We start from the raw sequence: 20,351 nt of genomic DNA, 5'->3' as shown, positions 1-20,351 counted from the left end.
GAAGTGTGGGAAAGTATAAGCTGTTTGACATCTGTGCCAAGCAAAATTGTAAATACTCTACAAACTATTGGCTAGATACATATTTATGGGGCAGAACATGCATGGAATTTAGCTAACAGCCATAGGCTGAATTAAGCCCAGATAATGCTGGGCCATGTCTGGGCACCTGCATCTGGGTTGGTGCAGTCACCCAGAAGTTTATTTATAATTTTGTAACAGTTTACACAAGTATAACACTTGTTTCCAGAAAAACAGAGAAAATATATAAATCAAGAATATATAATAAGGGAGGAAGTGACGTCATCGACGGAGATGGCAGCGTGAGCTAAGAGCTCCGTCGCACCCCGAGCAAATAAAGCATATAGACCCCGCTAAAGAGGCTTAATTGGAAGCAGAGAACACGGTTTAGCGAGTTAAAACAGCAACCGGGAGAATGACAATGTCCTCACAAACAGCCATGATAGATTTATCAGCGTTTGCGTTCGAGAACGCATCGGCGAAAAAACATGGCGGCGCTCCGACGGAACAGCGGCCCAATCTCTCAGTAGACCAGCAGCTGCATAACTCCCCACCTTTATTTGAAACGGGAGACGTCCCGGAGCCTGAGGAGACTACTCTACAAGATATCGGATCCTGGATAAAGGAGATTCAGGCTGATCTTAAAGCCATGCGATCTGATCTCACGATACTGGGGGCAGATCTGAGAGGTGAGATCGGGGCCTTGGGAGTCCGCGTGGCAGAGAATGAAGACAAAATAGAAGAGCAAGCGGAGGCCATACAGAGCCTAAACGAACAGGCAATCAAATCCAAACAAGAGTTCCAACAAGTATGGGACAAGTTAGAGGATCTTGAGAATCGCAATAGAAGAAATAATTTGAGATTCAGAGGATTGCCAGAAGTACCATTATACTCAGAAAGTGAGGCAGTAGTGCAAAAAATAGCAAGTGCATGGCTGGCAACAATAAAAATCAATAAAGACCCCGCAGATATCCAAATAGTGCGGGCTCACCGGGCGCTGGGAGCGCCAAGAGCTAATAAACCGCGAGACCTCATTGCTTGCTTTGGTGACTTTAAAATAAAGGAACAGATAATGCAGGCAGCTAGGGAATCTCCGGACTTTCAATGGGAATCCTACAATATTGCTTGCTATCAAGATTTAGCGGCCGCCACCTTGAAAAGAAGAGCGGAGTTAAAGCCTTAACTCAATTTTTGCAGGCAGAAGGTATTCGCTACCGATGGAGCTACCCTTTTGCTCTGCGCTTTTATAAGGAAGGAAAACTCCATCAAATACGACATCTTGAAGACGCAAAAGAGCAATTACCAAAAGCCTTCGATAATACAGCGCATCAATCTGCTAAGACCCATCTACCAAAACCACGTTGGCAAAGAGTAACCAGGGGCAAGGGACGACTCCTCCGCCAGCAGTCAGACTCCCGGCTCCGACATGATTTGGATGCTAGCGGATCTTGAACAAGGCCTTGGAAAGACAGCATCAGAGCTAAAAGAAGATCCGAAACTGAAATGAGAGGGTCAAATGCAGAGTGAGACTGTCTGTTTAGGAAATGTTTAGTAGAATTAACATGTTATAAGTTATAGAAAGTTATATATTGTTATTCTATGAAAAGAGTAAAGTATGGAAAGTGTTATAACGGTATTTATAAGCTGTCAGTTAACGGTGGAAATATACTAAAGACTAGCAAGAAAAACAGGGGGGTGAGGTCCCTTCCCCGAAAACACATCTGTGCAATAATAACAGATGTGTCTAATAGTAGGGAGGGAGGAGGGGGGGGAGGGAGGAAGGGGTGGGTAATAGAGGGAAAAAGCAGAAAATATTGATGACCGGAATGGGAGGAAGAAAACCTGGGATAAGCGGGAGTTATCTACATAAAAATTGGGGACATGGCTGTTTATGTAACAAAAAACAATGCATAACATGATCTGCATGACCCTTAATGTTAAGGGATTAAACTCCCCCATGAAGAGACAGTTGCTACTCAAAGAGGTGCGGCACCTAAAAGCGGATGTGTCTTTCATACAAGAAACACATCTGCTGCCAACCAAAGAACACTTATGCCAGGGGGGGAAAAACAACTCTATATACTTTGCATCAAACCACAAAGAGAAAAAGAAAAAGGGAGTCCTCATACTACTGTCCAACAGGCATCCATGGCAGGTACAGGAGATAATAAGAGATAGAGAAGGACGATATCTACTGTTAATAGTCCAGTTGGGAGCTGAAATACTGTCCCTATTAAACATATATGCACCTAATACACAGCAAGGTACCTTCTATAAGGAAATATCTAAGACCTTGAGCAAACATATTAAAGGAACTCTATTAATAGGAGGAGACTTCAACCTGACACTACACCCAGCTTTAGATAACACAACAGGAGGGATACGATATGCCCAATCCGAAAGAGCGCAACTACATACATTTATAGATACCTGGCAAGTAATGGACATCTGGAGACAGATGCATCCGAAATCCAGAGGTTATACCTATTATTCGGCGGTTCACGACTCCCATTCCCGTATAGATATGTGGTTGGGACCACCAGATATATTCTCTAAAGTAGTGGAGATACAGATACTTCCAAGGACGTGGTCGGACCATGCACCTGTCCTGTTAGAAATAGAATGGGCAGTCAGACCTCCGGAGAACCCACCCTGGCGGTTTCCGGATGAGTTGCTGGCTAACCCTAAGATGCTTCTGCAGTTGGAGGGGGAAATAAAGGAATACTTAGATCATAATGATAATGGAGAGGTAACTTCACAGATACTTTGGGAGGGTCTGAAAGCAGTGGTTAGGGGGAAAATAATAACAATACAGATACATGTGAAAAAGAAAGCAAAGGCTCACGCACAAACACTACATGCGGAACTATTAGGGCTAACCATACAAGCTCAACAGCACCCTTTACCACAACAATCGCAAGATAGGATACATACTATTAGACTAGCGCTTAGAGAGCTACAGCTAGCAGAAGTGGCAGAACACCTACAGCAAGTTAGGCAAACCTATTTTGAATTTGGAAATAGGCCCTCGAGACTGTTAGCACATAAACTTAAAAAATGTAGCTTAGGTTCATATATACATAACAATTCAAACAGAAGAGGGTACAATGGGTACTAAACTAGAGGACATAAAGGATACTTTTCACAAATACTATCAGCGGTTATACCAAGCTGAAGACATAGCAACCCCACGAGCCACCCAGGAGTACTTAGCACAGGCGATACTTCCAAGATTGACAACTGGGGAGGCAGAGGCTTTATCTGATGCAATCACCTTAGAAGAGGTGCAATGGGCTATCCAGGACCTACCGAATGGGAAAGCCCCGGGGCCCGATGGCTACACAAATAAGTTTTATAAAAAATATAGTAAAATTCTGGCCCCGCTATTAGTCCGAGTATTTAATGAAATGGACCCCCATTTGGAGTTGCCATATTCATGGCGGCTAGCAGGCATAACGCTTATTTTGAAGCCAGGCAAAGATCCCCATAGATGTGAGTCATACCGTCCGATTTCTCTCCTGGGGACAGACTATAAAATCTTCACAAAAATCCTAGCCCACCGACTGCAAAGGGTTATGCCGAAGTTGATGCATGGGGACCAAACAGGTTTCATAAGTGGGAGACAGACTTTTGATAATATTCGTAGAGCCATACACTTGATCTATGAGGCAGGAGATACAAAACAGCCGATGTTGATATTATCTCTCGACGCCGAAAAGGCGTTTGATCGGGTTCAGTGGCAATTCATGTTTTCAGTATTGGAAAAGATAGGTATTACAGGAAGATTCATCTCATGGCTGACACTACTATATTTGAACCCTATAGCATTTCTACGAATTAATGGATCCAGATCTGATTTAATCCACCTTGAGAGGGGTACTCGTCAGGGATGTGCGTTGTCCCCATTGTTATTTGCACTTACAATGGAACCGCTGGCTCAACATATTAGACAGCACGTAGACATACAGGGCCTGATCATAGGGGAGGAGACACACAAGATTATGTTGTTTGCAGACGACATCTTACTTACACTGACATCTCCACAAGAATCACTACCATGGGTAATGCAGTGTTTACAACAATATGGGACGATGGCAGGATTCCGGGTGAACATGGATAAGTCAGAGATCATGGGGGTAGGCCTCGCCAATGAGATGACACTGGCGTTAAGCCAAAAGTATCCCTTTCGATGGGTCAATCGATATTTGCGATATTTAGGGGTTAACCTTACAGCTAAATTAGTAGATTTGTATGAGGCTAATTTCCCACAAAAAATTAGGGAATTGCTAGGGGAATTAGAGAGATGGGAAGGGCTAGAACTATCATGGATAGGAAGGATCTCGGCAATAAAAATGATGCTCCTACCAAAGATCTTATATCTATTTATAGCATTGCCCCTACCGATACCAAATCACTTCTTTCGTCACCTGCAGCGCAAAGTATTCGCATATATTTGGCAACACAAACCGCCTAGGGTGAGAGCAGACATCATGTTTCAGCCAAAGGATAGGGGGGGTATGGGGGTACCCAACTTTAAACAATATTATCAAGCGGCTCAGCTGAGATTATTGGCGGGGTGGGGTTCCAATCTCTCAACTCCTTGGATGCAAATTGAGAAATACTGGTTGAAGATAGAGAGACCAGATGCTATATTATGGGCTCCACAGAATCAATTGCTAACATGCATTAGACGAGCGCCCCCCGCAATACAATTTCCCCTTCAGACTTGGAATACGTTGCGACAGAAACTCCTTCCGGGTAGGAAACACTTTAGACGAATGAAAATACAGACAGCTATGGGATGTCCCATAGGAGCAACAGACAATGCGTTCCGATCTGGAAGCAGAAAGGGCTGGTAGCAATACATCAAGTTTGGGAAGAGGGGAACATGGTACCATTTGCAGACCTCCAAGAGGAATTCGAACTCCCTGTGTCCCACCTATATCACTACCAGAGGATTAGGGATTACATACAACGAAAAGCTAAAAGAGAACTCAACCTTGAGGAAACGGCCCTAGAAAAGGCTATAGGAGGGGGAAGTCAGAGGGGGTGTATTTCCCGTCTATATAGAGCGTTGGGATCCCATTTAAACCCACTAAAACGCTATACCCAGAGATGGGAAAAGGTTATGCAACAGAAGTATGACAGTAACAATTGGGAAAAAGCATTGAGTTACCTGCTTAAAATATCTATTTCTAGCTCTTTAATTGAGAATGGTTATAAGATGTTGTACCAATGGTATCTGACACCCAATAAGGTAGCAAAAATGTATAAGAAAGAAAGTAGCGGGTGCTGGAGGGGATGCAAAGAGACTGGAGATATGGCACATATTTGGTGGATATGCCCTAAAGCGCAGGCATACTGGCAAGAAATAATTAAGACATTAGAGAAATTCTTGGGGAGCCATTATCCACTGAGGATGGAGACATGTCTACTGCAATTCCAACCGACAGGCATAAACTCAATAACACATCGCTTGGCGTCGATGTGGCTGGTAGCAGGGAAAATCGTACTAGCCTCAGCATGGAAACAACCTATGTTACCACCGGTGATAAGGGTGGTGCATAAAATGGACTATGTCTATCAAATGACTAAGTTGACAGCAATAAAGACAGGAAGGATTACACAATTCTACAAACAATGGGACAAATACACAGCCTGGAGGTTGAAGGATGGAGTGGACTTGGATGCGCCCAGAATATTGACAGCTCCATGACCTGGTTATAGAGTAAAGATATATCATGAACCTATACCGGTTATTAGCCACATCGGGGGGGGGGAGGGGGGCAATGTAAAAGAAGTATGGTTAAGTTGTGATTATCAGCATTTGTGATAAATATGTAAAAACTTCAATAAAAATATTTAAAAAAAAAAAAAGAATATATAATAAGGAACAAGAAGGAAAAGAAAATAAATCTAACTTGTCCTTAGACCACAGTAGTGGAGGAATGAATCCAAAATATGAGATCATATCAGAAATCTAAACAAAATAGCCTTAACATAATATAAACTCCACAATTTAACCTTACTACTTGTCGCGCCGCCCACGCTGGCCGCGCTCTCGAGGTCCTTTGCATACCTTCAGGCTTCTTCCCCGGGAGCGCGGGGTTTGTGAGTCCTTAAGGCAAAATCACCCTCCAGGTAGGCAGGAGAAAAGACTGGAGTTGTACACCGGAACACTCGGAACTGGAACGCACCGGACTGGTGCGCACTGGAGTGGGGCCCACTGGACTGGACACACTGGAGTGGCCCCACTGGACTGAAACGTACAGGAGTGAAACCCGCTGGACTGGAACACACTGGAGCGGGACCCGCGGACTTGGAACACCCTGGATCTAGGCTTCACCTACACTTGACTGCCTTCTCCCTCGGGTTGAGCCCTCAGGTTCTGGCAGCCGGTAGGACTTACAAGAACAGCAGGAATGAAGATCCAGGAGTGCCCCCTGGCACCTAGGCGAAGGCAAGGCAGACAAGCAGGAACTGTCCGGGTTCTGGCAGTCGGCAGGAATCAACACAATGACTAGTAGACTGTACCCGGGCTAATAGAGACGCTGTACCCAGGCCAACCAGTCATACACAAGAACATACACAGAGCAAACTCAGGAGACTTGGAAGGCTATACACCAGCTAACAACTAAGCTGTGCCCCAGCTAACAAGGCATGCCCTGGACACAAACGCAGAACACTAGCAAAGCTTAACACAGGCTACAAGCCAGCGGGGCCTCAGCTGGCTAGTCTACACTAAGAACAAACACAGTCTTGGAATAGTGGCTAGCAAGGGCGGCTAGGCTCACTCTAGGAACAAACACAATCTTGGAATAGTGGCTAGCAAGGGCGGCTAGTCTAACACTAGAAACAAACACAGACTTGGAAATGGCTAGCAGGACGGCTAGCTGACACGAGGAACAAACATGGTCTTGGAAATAGCTTAGCAGGACGGCTAGCTGACACGAGGAACAAACATGGTCTTGGAAATAGCTTAGCAGGACGGCTAGCTAACACGAAGAACAAACATGGTCTTGGAAATAGCTTAGCAGGACGGCTAGCTACCACGAGGAACAAACATGGTCTTGGAATATTGACTAGCAACGGGCGGCTAGTCTCACACTAGGAACAGACACAGTGAACTAGCAGAGCTATGCACAGGCTACAAGCCACCCGGTGCCTAAGCTGGCTAGGCTATCACTGGAAACAAACACAGAGAACTAGTGGAGCTATGCACAGGCAACAAGCCAGACGGTGGCTAAGCTAACTAGTCAACCCTTGGAAACAAACATAGAGCACTAGTAAGCTATGCACGGGCAACAAGCCAGACGGTGCCTAAGCTAACTAGTCATACCTTGGAAACAAACATAGAGCACTAGTAAAGCTATGCACAGGCAACAAGCCAGACGGTGCCTAAGCTAACTAGTCATACCTTGGAAACAAACATAGAGCACTAGTAAAGCTATGCACAGGCAACAAGCCAGACGGTGCCTAAGCTAACTAGTCTTACCTTGGAAACAAACATAGAGAACTAGTAAAGCTATGCACAGGCAACAAGCCAGACAGTGCCTAAGCTAACTAGTCTTACCTTGGAAACAAACATAGAGAACTAGTAAAGCTATGCACAGGCAACAAGCCAGACGGTGCCTAAGCTAACTAGTCTTACCTTGGAAACAAACACAGAACACTCACACAGAGCAAACACTGACGCTGGGTACAGAGTACTCTATACTCCAGGACCTTTGGATGAGATTAGATGAGATGAGATACAAAGGCCAGGACTCTAGTCATCAGGTGACTAATAAAGCCCATCAGCACCAGAGCCACAGGTGCAGCAATCACCTTGCAACCAAACAGAGGCTTGACACTCAGAGCAGGCATCCCATAGAAAGTACCAGCGGGAGCCATCTTGGATACTGGCAGAAACGAAGAGGCGGCAGCCATCTTGGAAGAGGCAAAGCCCACACAGGTGAGGTTCAGTAGGGCAATCAGCACACAGAGCCAGAGAGAACCTAAGACAGACACAGACACAGAGACAAGCAGAAGCCAGCACAGACACTGACTCCCAGAAACAGGGTAAGTCTGAAGGGTGGCACGGCCACAAACGGGACACTACTCAATACTGTTATTCTACTGGAGATCATCTTCAGGTCCAAAAAGGCCCTAAGTTGGTCCAGGACAGACATACTTTATCCCTAAATACAACTGCCCATTTACAAGGATAAACCAGTAAGAAAAACGCTCCCAGTTTAACATCTTCTTTCATACCCATGAACTCTTTTCTTCTGTCTTGTGCAGATTTAGTAACATCTGGAGTAAAGTGATGTGGTAGCTGTGTTAGTCCACTTTTAAAGGCAATGCGTAGAAAAGAAAATAAGATTACATCTTTTTTTATTGAACTAACTTAATACATTTTTTTGATTAGCTTTCGAAGGTCACCCTTCTTTAGATCAGAAATGAGCAAATGTTGACAAATATCAGAATATATAAGTGAAACACAAAATATTCCAATGAAAGTCTCACTGGAAGAGGGTGGGGTGAGTTAGGTGAGAAACAGGGAGCTGGGTGGATCCCACATTCATTCACATGGGAAAAATATTCAGCTTAAGGGAATCATTCACATATATATTTTCAAATCTTGTATATCATTCAATGTGGAGTAGAGGAGTGGCCGTGGTTAGAGCACCGGTCTTGCAATCCAGAGGTGGCCGGTTCAAATCCCACTGCTGCTCCTTGTGATCTTGGCAAGTCACTTAACCCTCCATTTCCTCAGGTACAAACTTAGATTGTGAGCCCTCCTGGGACAGAGAAATATCCAAAATACCTGAATGTAACTCGCCTTGAGCTACTACTGAAAAAAGTGTGAGCAAATCTAAATAAATAAATAAATGTAAAAGTGTGAAGAAGGGTGCTATATTGGAGAAACAAGCCAGATTCTAAAGATGAGACTCAATTTATATAGACATAATATTAAACATTCCAATACCAACCAGGATGTCACATCTGTGATACAGCATTAGTGATCTTATTGTGAGAATAATAAAAGGAAACTAAGACAGTCCAGGAACGTAAGACCTTTGAAGTTAAAATTATGAAATATTTTGTTCTCCGGGGCCAAGCAGGCTCTCATTCTCACAAGTGGGTAGATGCCGTTCCGTGTCACCCGGCCTGGCAAATTTGCCATAGAAAAAACTAGAGCTTTTAGGAGCACGAGCTCTAGTTTGCATGCGCGAGTGTCTTCCCACCCACTGTGTGAACGCGCCTGCCTTAGTTTCGCTTTTTCCACGTGAGGAGCAGCTGCTTTTTGTGGTGGCTCCTCACATGCCCGGTCAGAGCGTTTTTGTATGAGTGCCTTTCAACGCTCCCTTTTTGCCTTTTCAAAAAAAAAAAAAAAAAAAAAAAAAGTAAAAGTCTTTTCCATATCATCATGCTGATCAATCCATAGACTGGTGGGTTGTGTCCATCTACCAGCAGGTGGAGATAGAGAGCAATCCTTTTGCCTCCCTATATGTGGTCATGTGCTGCCGGAAACTCCTCAGTATGTTCTCTATCTCAGCAGGTGGTGGTCACACACAGCAGCAGCTCTGGCTAGGTCTCCAAGCCTAATCTTTAGGTTTTGTTGAGTACCTGGGGTTGAGGGCTCTTCTTGAGCAAGTGCAAACCTGGTGGTGCCAGGTCCCTCCTTTTCTCCCCCCTCCCGCTGGCTCCGTAAAATAAAAGAAAAAAAAATTTTGGACGTCCTTTAAGGGCGTTTATTTCAACGTTTATATCAGCGTTTATTGCAGCTGCTCACTGGGACACCAGTTCGTTACAGCTCGGAGCGAGAAGCAGGTAATTTTTACCTTTTTGTAGCGGGCAGGGGGTTCCCCGATCGGTCTCCACGTGGCCTATGGCGTCGGAGGGCGAGGTCACAAAGAATCGCTCCCCGGACCGCGTGTGCGTTTCTAGCGGGGGTCTTAAAGCCTGATTCGCCCTTTTTGGGCGTCAGTTTGGAGGCCGGTCAGTGTCCCGGTTCTTCCTCCGGTGCGGCGGTTTTTTCCCCGCCATAAATGCCCATCCCCCGCTGCTCGCCCCCACCATTTTGGCCGGCCACTCTGCTCGGACGGCTTCTTCTTGGGCCGCCCTCGAGGTGGGAGACGTTAATGCTATGGTCGCCCTTGATTCGGGCGATGGCAAAAAAGCGGCCAAAGTTAAGCGCCGTTCTTCCCGCGCGGCTCCTTCTCGGAGTGTCGCGCCGGACGCCATTTTGGATGCGCAGCATGTTTCTCCCCCGCTCTTGCGAGCGCCAGTTGAGGGTGCGTCTAGGGCTGTGGCCCAGGCTGCAGAAGTGCACAGTCTGGGGGGTTTCTCCCCCGAGTTCATTTTGCTGCTGCATCAGGCCTTCCTTATGCAAAACGCTGCCCCTGCTCCCTTGTCCGATAAAGGGGTTAAGGCCTCCGGAAGCAAACGCCCTCGGGTGGATTTCCAGGCCCTAGAGGACTCTGTCTCCTCTGATGTAGATGAGGGCAGCGTATCTGAGTTCTCCCAACGGTCCTTTGGGGATTCCTTGGAGGAGACAGATTCTCGCTCGGATGGAGCGGATGACCCCTCTGCAGCGCGGATCTTTCGCTCAGAGGATTTGCCCAACCTGTTAATGCAGGCCATGAGCATTTTGAAGATTTCCTCTCCGGAGGACGTCTCTCCCTCAGCCTCTGTTGGCTCCGCCATTATGCTGGGGACGAAGCGCCCGCCTAGAACCTTCCACGTGCATGATGCCATGCACACCTTGATTTCGGCTCAATGGGATGTCCCGGAAGCGAGCCTCAAAGTGGCTAGGGCTATGTCCCGCCTCTATCCTCTGCCTGAAGGTGAACGGGAGGCCTTTCTTTGGCCTACCGTGGATTCTTTAATCACTGCGGTGACTAAGAAAACGGCGTTGCCGGTGGAAGGTGGCACGGCCCTGAAGGACGCCCAAGACAAAAGATTGGAGGCGGCTTTAAGGTCGTCCTTTGAGGCGGCTGCCTTAAGTTTGCAGACCTCAGTTTGCGGCTCCTTATGTGGCCAGGGCATGCCTGACGATTGTGCAGCGGGCTTCCCCCTCGGATCCTTCCTTGAGGGCTGATTGGCCGGCCCTGGAATCGGGCTTGGCCTAGTTGGCAGACTTGCTGTATGATGTCTTGAGAGCCTCGGCTAAAGGTATGGCTCAGACAGTCTCTGCACGGCGTTGGCTTTGGCTGAAGCATTGGTCTGCTGACTACGCCTCTAAGTCTCGCCTGGCTAAGTTGCCTTTTAAAGGCAAGCTGCTCTTTGGGGTCGAGCTGGACAAAATTGTGACCGATCTTGGCACGTCTAAGGGCAAGAGGTTACCAGAGGTCAAGGCTCGGGCCAGTGGTGCCCGCCCCGGTTCCTCCAAAGGACGGTTTCAAGAAGCCCGTCGGTATCGCTCGGGCAAGTCGGGCTCCTCTGCCCCCTCTTCCTTCAAGAGGAACTTCTCCCCCAAGCAGCATTCCTTTCGCAGAGACTGCCGTCCCAGAGGTGCGTCCTCCGGTCCTCCCCCAGGGTCTCATACCCAATGACGGGGTCCTGGTCCACGGCCCAGAGCAGATTGGAGGATGCCTGTCCTCGTTTCTGGGCGAGTGGACCAGGGTAACTTCAGATGCTTGGGTGCTGGAAGTCATCAGAGACGGCTACAAGCTAGAGTTCTGCCAACCCTTAAGAGACGGGTTTGTACACTCTCCCTGCAAGTCTCCGGTCAAAGCTGTGGCAGTGCAGCAGACTTTGGACAATCTGATCCGCCTGGGTGCGGTCGTTCCGGTGCCAGAAGATCAGCTTGGCAAGGGACGTTACTCCATTTACTTTGTGGTACCAAAGAAAGGAGGTTCTGTCCGGCCTATCCTCGACCTCAAAGGGGTCAATCGGGTCTTAACAGTTCGGCACTTCAGAATGGAGACTCTCCGCTCTGTTATAGCGGCAGGGGAGTTCCTGGCATCCTTGGACATCAAGGAAGCTTACTTGCATATTCCCATCTGGCCTCCTCATCAACGCTTTCTGCGTTTTGCAGTCCTGGGCCGACACTTCCAGTTCAGAGCCCTCCCGTTCGGGTTGGCTACTGCTCCACGGACCTTCTCCAAAGTAATGGTGGTCATCGCGGCCTTCCTACGAAAGGAAGGAGTACAAGTCCATCCTTATCTGGACGACTGGTTGATCCGAGCCCCCTCTTATGCAGAGTGCGGCAAAGCTGTGGACCGGGTGATTGCTCTTTTGAGCTCCCTGGGGTGGATCATCAACTGGGAGAAAAGCCAGCTGCACCCGACTCAGTCCCTGGAGTATCTGGGAGTTCAATTCGACACCCAAGTGGGCAGAGTGTTCCTGCCAGACAATCGGATTGTCAAGCTTCAGGCTCAGGTGGACCAGTTCCTAGCAGCCTCTCCTCTTCGGGCTTGGGACTATGTGCAGCTGTTGGGCTCTATGACGGCCACGATGGAAGTAGTGCCCTGGGCCAGGGCTCATATGAGACCACTGCAACACTCTCTGCTGCAGCGCTGGACTCCAGTGTCGGAGGATTAGGTTGTGCGCCTTCCCTTGGACCCAGCGGTGCGCAAGGCGCTGAGCTGGTGGCTGAAGACAGACAAGTTGTCTGCAGGAATGCCTCTTGTGACCCCGGAGTGGATTGTCATCACGACGGACGCCTCTTTGACGGGCTGGGGAGCCCACTGCTTGGGAAGGACAGCGCAGGGGCTCTGGTCTCCTGCAGAGGCAAAGTGGTCTATCAACCTCCTGGAACTCAGAGCCATTCGGTTGGCGCTTTTGGAGTTTCTCCCGGTACTGGCGTTGAAGCCAGTACGGGTCCTGTCGGACAATGCCACGGCGGTGGCCTATGTCAATCGCCAGGGAGGTACCAAGAGCGCCCCTCTAGCCAAGGACGCCATGAATCTATGCCAGTGGGCGGAAGCGAACCTGGAACAGCTGTCGGCGGTCCACATTGCTGGAGTCATGAATGTCAAGGCGGACTTTCTCAGTCGCCATACCTTGGATCCCGGAGAGTGGCAGTTATCGGCTCAGGCGTTCTTGGACATCACGAAGCGCTGGGGCCAGCCGAGCCTAGATCTGATGGCGTCATCGGCCAATTGCCAAGTGCCGCGCTTTTTCAGCAGAGGACGGGACCCTCGATCTCTGGGAGTAGATGCTCTTCTCCAACAGTGGCCGACACAGGAGCTTCTCTATGTGTTCCCGCCCTGGCCCATGTTGGGCAGGGTGCTAGACCGGGTTGCAAAGCATCCGGGCCGGATAATCCTGGTGGGTCCGGACTGGCCCAGACGTCCCTGGTATGCAGACTTGATCAGGCTCTCAGTGGACGACCCTCTGCGGCTGACAGTGGAGCAGGGCCTGTTGCATCAGGATCCCTCCCCCTTTGGTCTTACGGCCTGGCTATTGAGCGGCAGCGTCTGAGGAAGAAGGGCTTCTCAGACAAGGTCATTGCCACTATGCTGAGAGCGAGGAAGCGCTCTACTTCTACTGCTTACGCCAGGGTTTGGCGTACCTTTGCATCGTGGTGTGAGGCAGGCTCACTTTCTCCCTTCACTGCTCCAATTTCTTCAGTGTTGGCGTTCCTGCAAGAAGGTCTGGAGAAAGGCCTGTCGCTCAGTTCCCTTAAAGTCCAGGTAGCGCCTCTGGCTTGCTTCAGGGGCCGCCTGAAGGGTGCTTCCATGGCTTCGCAGCCAGATGTGGTGCGTTTTCTCAAGGGAGTTAATCACCTGCGCCCTCCTCTGCACTCAGTGGTGCCTGCGTGGAATCTCAATCTGGTGCTAAGAGCCTTGCAGAAGCCGCCTTTTGAACCCTTGTCGAGGGCATCTCTGAAAGACCTGACGTTGAAAGCAGTCTTTTTGGTGGCTATCACTTCAGCCAGAAGAGTTTCCAAGCTCCAGGCGCTATCATGTCGAGAGCCCTTTCTGCAGTTCACTGAGGCAGGAGTGTCTATTCGCACAGTGCCTTCTCGCTTCCATGTGAATCAGCAGCTCTGTCTCCCATCCTTTCGTAGGGAGGACTACCCAGAGGAGTACTCTGCTCTCAAATATCTAGATGTGAGACGAGTCATCATCAGATACTTGGAAGTGACCAATGATTTCCGGAAGTCGGATCATCTGTTTGTCCTGTTTGCAGGTCCTCGTAAGGGTCTGCAGGCTGCTAAGCCTACAGTGGCAAGATGGGTCAAGGAAGCCATTGCAGCGGCTTATGTGGCCGCGGGGAAGGTGCCGCCTATCCAGCTGAAGGCTCACTCCACTAGAGCTCAGGCGGCCTCGATGGCAGAGGCCGGGTCCGTCTCCTTGGAAGAGATTTGCAAGGCGGCAACTTGGGCATCGGCTCATACCTTCTCCAGGCATTACCGCTTGACTGTGGCTGCTCGGGCGGAGGCCCGGTTTGGAGCTTTAGTGTTGCGGTCAGGGATTTCTATGTCCCGCCCTGGGTGAGTACTGCTTCGGTACATCCCACCAGTCTATGGATTGATCAGCATGATGATATGGAAGGTAAAATTATGTATCATACCTGATAATTTTTTTTCCATTAATCATAGCTGATCAATCCATAGCCCCTCCCAGATATCTGTACTGTTTATATTCTGGTTGAATTTTAGGTTCAAGTTTAGTCTTCAGTTCCTGTTCAGGAGGACTTCGTGTTCAAGTTTTTTCAATTGGATTCTTCAGGAGTTGAGACGAGTTTGTGTTACAGTGAGCTGCTGCATTCCTCTCCCCTCCGTTTTACGGGGCTGGATTGAGACCTAAATTCTGCCGGCGCTCCCTCCCGCTTCGTGCGGCTGTAGGGCAGCTTTGTACCCCTCCCGCTTCTGCGGTGTTGGGGTCAGTCAGCTCCTCCCGCGGTTGCGGTTGCAGGATAAGCCAGATCCCCCCGCATTGGCGGGTGTGGTGTCCCTCCCCCGCTCCGCGGGGATGAGCTGGACGGATTCCCCTCCCCCACTTGTGTGGGGATGAGCTGGGTTAATTCCCCTCCCCCGTTTCGGCGGTGGTGAGCTGGGCAGAGTGTCCCTTTGTGGGTGTAATTCTCTAAGTGCTGAGTCCTGCGGATGGAGCTTTGATATCGACATACTGAGGAGTTTCCGGCAGCACATGACCACATATAGGGAGGCAAAAGGATTGCTCTCTATCTCCACCTGCTGGTAGATGGACACAACCCACCAGTCTATGGATTGATCAGCTATGATTAATGGAAAGAAAATTATCAGGTATGATACATAATTTTACCTTATCTTTCAGTTTTTGCCCCACGTATAAGTTTTTTATAATTGGATGCGGGCCATTTTTTGGTCTGCCCAGTCGGGTTTCTTTCTTTTGTGCCGTTTCCCCTTTTTCATGCACCATCATGCTTTTTGATTTGTCCGGTGCTGTTTTTCCTTCCATGTCCATGAAGACTCCCAGTGGCTTCAAGTGTTGTACTCGGTGCAACCGGACCATCTTGGTGAAGGACACCTATTCTTAGTGTCTTCATTGCCTTGGGCTCCAACTGTAGCCCTGCCAACTGTGTCCTTTGCCTTCGTATGAAGAAGGGGTCCCCGAGGCAACAGAAGAATTCGATGTCGTCCTCGTCAGCACCAAGGAGCATGAGTGACATGCATCGGGCGAAGGCCAAGCAGCATAGTCACCGATCTCCTTTGATACATGGTACTGGGAGCTCTGGGGTGCCGAAGGATTTGGCACCCTAGAAGCGTCGATGCCAGGAGGACTGTTCCCCCCTCCCCCCCCCCCCCCCCCCCCCATTCAGGAGGTGCCGACGTGTGTGTCTCCAAGCAGTCAACATCCTGCACCGGCCCCAGAGATTCTGCAGCCTGCGCCTAAGCCGACGCCACTGTCTTTCTCAATGGTGGCCCTTAATGAGCGCATCCGGGCCTTGCTCCCTGAGCTTCTGGATGACCTTATGCAGCTATGTGCGACGTATTGAGGGTTCTTGCACCTACCATACCTCCTGCTGCAGCCCCCGACGCCACTTGCGGCACCAGAGTCAACAGCCAGCCAGGCTGGCACCCCTTCAACGTTGGTGGAGGAAGCTTCACAGGAGTCAAGACGGGAGCCAGTTTCTCGACGCCGCTCTTGAGGACATGGGTTCTTGTCATCGAGGTGGGCCTGGTCTCGGACATCCCTTAGGGAGGTGCTGTCCCAAACCGAAGAGGAGCACTCATGGGAATCAGAAGAGGATTTTACTTTCATACAGTTTATTGATTAACTGTTAAGATTTAAATTATTGCATTATAAAGTATCTGTGATTAAATATCCATGATAGGCTGTCAGTGTTGTATCATACTAAGATGTAGCATAGTTTTTAATTACTTTGTGTTTACACATGAATTAATCTCTTTTTTTTTTTTTTTTTAATCACAGGCATATTTTATGGGTGTTTTCTTTTTTGCCTTGCATACTGCATTTCTGAAAAAAGTACCAGCGTTTGATCTGAGCCTGTGACCTATGGACAGGTTTTATATTTTAATCAGGCTCTTCTAGTCACCTAGTCCCAGCCTAAGGCAAATAACTGGATTTACTGAAATTTTTGAAGTGGATATACTTCATTTTAAGTACCACTGCTTACACATAACATAATTGAGTCTGTTCTTGGATGCCAAGTGTGACAGTGGTGGAATGTCCATGGTAAAGTGTCAATGTCACATCATATTAAGATGCAACACTTATTGATTTTAATTACTTTCATAAGATTCTGTGATTAACTATTACAGTATAAATTGTCTGTGTGATTAACCAAACCATATTGATCTGTGGTGCAACATCTCTTTGAATATTGTTTCCAGTTCTAGTCACCGTATCTCAAAGATAGCAGAACTATAAAATAGTGGAAGTCTTTATGATAAGTGATGAAACAGCTCTCCTATGATGAGAAGCTAAAAATTGATTAGGACTGTTCAGCTTGGGGAAGAGACTGCTGAAGGAAATCAATTAGATCTATAAAATCATGACTGGGGTAGACCAGTAACTAGGTTTGCTTATGCCTCCAAATAGTCAAGACTCTGGGATTTTCCATGAAATTAATAGGTAGAAGGTATTTTTTTCTCTCCACAAAATAAGTAAACTAGAATAAATGTAAAAATTCAAAAACATAATTAAAATAGATCACGTGACACCATGCTAGAGAGCAGACGTTGGTGAAGTGCTCTCTAGCCCCAGTTTTCTTCCCCCCGAGAATCGATCGATATTGGATCCTAATAGCAATCAGCTAGTAGCATCAGAAATGGGACGGTACTTCTGAAGATCGATTGTGTGAATCGGAAGAGGGGGGATGGCAGCGAAAACGGCCCATAAAGAACAGACTGAGGCAAAAATCGACGGAGGCCAAGATGGCGTCCTCACCAAGCATAGCCGGACCCTCTGTCTCCTCCGCGTGGGTGGCAGAAATAACAGCGGAGAAGTCGGCGGTGCTAGAAGATCTTCTTGAGAGGAGGCTAACCCCGATAGATTTGAAGATTGAAAAACTGCACTCCCGAATGGAGGACTTAACACGAGAGTGTGTAGCCTTTCAGAACAGAACAAGCAAAGTGGAGGATAGGGTGTCGGAGGTGGAGGAAGGGCACAGAATTTTGAAAAAGCAAATCGAAACCCTGGAACAAAAAGTAGAAGACCTGGAGAATCGCTCCAGGAGGGAACAACCTTCGGCTGGTGGGGCTTCCGGAAACTTTTGGCACCCGAGATATGTCAGCAGCCCTGGAGCGCTAGCTTTCAGAGAAAGTGTTTTTTTCGATAAGAGCGGTGCCATTAAGAGTGGAGCGTGCACACTGCATTGGACCTCGCCATGCTAACGATGCCAGGCCGAGTGGTCATTTTGAAGGTGTTGAACTTCATCCACAAACAAGCAATTCTACAGGCCGCAAGGAAAGATAATAGCTTGCTTTTTGAGCAAAAAAGGATTTTATGTTTTCAAGATTATTTGGCGGGAGTGGCGGGGAGGAGACGTGCCTTCTCGCTGATATGCGCTAAACTGTGTGCCAAAATCCAGTTTGCTTTGATGTATCCAGCACTGCTGAAGATCACTCATAATGGGTCAACGCGATCTTTTGATTCAGTGGAGGAAGCGGGAGGTTTCGTGACCCAGTTAGAGTCAGAGGTGGCAGACGGAACCAACAGAGATGCAACGCCATGACCTGGTGGAGAGACAAGTCTAATGTTTTTCGTTACGGCTGAAACCGAAATAATCAAGCAGGTTCCAACTGTCTAGGCAGGGATATATCTAGACCCAGAAGGTTCGGAACTGAGAACCCAGTTTGGAGAGAGAATTTTGTTAAGTTGCATGTTTCTTTAATAGGATAAAAGTAAGAGCTGCCTAGAAAGGACTTTTCTGAGGGCTTAGGCACAGAGGAAGGGGTGAGGGGTTGAAGGTTTGGCATTAATGTGTCTGGAGAGGGGGGTAAGATATGAGTACTGACTGTCGCCTTAATATGGCCCTGATCCGGCGTGAATGGGGATTGAAGTTAGAGAATGTCTGTTACATTGACTATGATTGGGGGGGGGGGAGAAGACGGAGGGTGTTAAACGTGATAGTTCCCTACTAGGGAACGTTAGAGATGGGGGAAAGGGGGGGAGTAGGGGACGGGAGGGGAAATGGGGGAAGGGAGGGAATGGGGAGAGGGGGTTTGGGGAGGGGAGCCAAATATAGCATTAGGTTTAAGGGTGTACTTGGAGGAGGGTCTGGAGAGAGCACAGGAGGAAAAGGAATCAAAGATAATCCAGGGAAGGAGTAGACAATATTGGAATGCTCAGGGAGGCAAAGGCTGGGTTGTCTCCTTGGGGAAAGCATCTAATTGGGTAACATTGATTGGCATGACCAAGAAAGATAAGGCTCATGGTTAAACTAGTCACATGGAATGTGGAAAGGATTAGCTCCCTGATAAAAAGGACAAAAATTTTACAACAGCTACAGAGACATAAAATAGATATAGCACTATTACAAGAAACACATCTTAATCAAGAGGAGCATGATAAGTTGAAAAAGTGGTGGGTGGAGGAATGTATAGCTGCATTTGCACAAGGGAAGAAAGGGGGGGTGGCAGTGCTAATACGTAAAGGAATAGCTGCGTCAGTCAGACCAATTATAATAGACCCTGGTGGAAGGTATGTCCTGCTGGAGGTGGCGATATCAGGTCAAAAAATCATAATATGGAGGTGGCGATATCAGGTCAAAAAATCATAATATGCAATGTATATGCTCCCAATCATTATGATAAAAAGTTTTATAATAGAGTGATAGGTCATCTGTTAAACTATCCAAAGGCACAGATAATAGTGGGTGGAGATTTCAACACTGTATGGGATCCACAGATGGATAGTTCACAAGGTCAGCGAAGGGATGTGGAGACGTCCAATAGGGGTTTGAAGCGCTTAGGACGTTTATTAGATCTAGTAGATATCTGGCGGGTACTACTACACCCTGGAGAGTGAGACTACACTCACCACTCACGTGCTCACTCATCACAGGCTAGAATAGATTACCTACTCACTACAAGGGATTTGTTTGGGAAGGTGGTAACAGTGAATATAGGACCATACACGATTTCAGATCATGCGTGGGTATTTTTAGAGTAGGAACTGGGCCAGGGGAAAGTCAGTTATAATTCATGGCAATTCCCATTAGGTTTGTTGGGAGATGAGACATTTAAAATAAGACTAAAGGAGCGTTGGAAAGACTATGAGACTCTGAACAAGGAACATATAGAGGACCCATTACTATTCTGGGAGGCAGCAAAGGCGGTACTCCGTGGGGAAATAGTTATTCACATTTTGTTAGGAAAGCTTGAAATAGAGAGATTCTTAGATTAAGTGCTTTGATATGCAAAGCCCGTCAATTATATGGTAGGACACACACGGAGGCCCATCGCAGTCGACTCTAAATGAGTTGCTGCAACAGTTGGGTGCCAAGTCCCAATTGTACCACAAATACCAGTTACATCGCTTTGACGACAAGGCGGGGCATCTTCTGGCATGCCTAACAAGACCTAAAGGTAGTAAGGGGAGAGTCTTACAAATGAAAGATGGGAGAGGTACAGTGGTGAGTAAAGATGAGGAAATATGTGAAGTATTTGCTAGATTTTACAGGAAATTATATGCGAAGCCAGCCGACCAGGGGCTCCCAGGGACCATGTACTTGGACAATCTTAACCTTCCCTCTCTTGGTCAGAGGGATATTGTCACACTGAACCAACCGATCCAGGAAGAGGAGGTGACCCAGGAAATATCGAGGGGGAAATTACTTAAGGCTCCAGGCCCCGATGGTCTTAGAATGGAGTTCTATAAAATAATGGGAGAGGATATTGCACCATCTTTAACTAGGTACTTCAATAAAATGGTAGATATAGAGCCAGA

General features: G+C 47.8%; 1 protein-coding gene across 1 annotated transcript in view; it reads left to right on the top strand.

Moving 5' to 3' along the window:
- The window catches only part of ST13 (ST13 Hsp70 interacting protein), a 201,386-nt gene that overhangs the window by 121,656 nt on the left and 59,379 nt on the right, over nt 1-20,351 (top strand). The window lies entirely within an intron of this gene.

Source organism: Microcaecilia unicolor, chromosome 1, assembly GCF_901765095.1.
Source record: "Microcaecilia unicolor chromosome 1, aMicUni1.1, whole genome shotgun sequence".
Lineage (NCBI taxonomy): Eukaryota > Metazoa > Chordata > Amphibia > Gymnophiona > Siphonopidae > Microcaecilia > Microcaecilia unicolor.
Note: the sequence above shows the minus strand (reverse complement) of the source record. Positions and strands in the feature narration are given on the sequence as shown.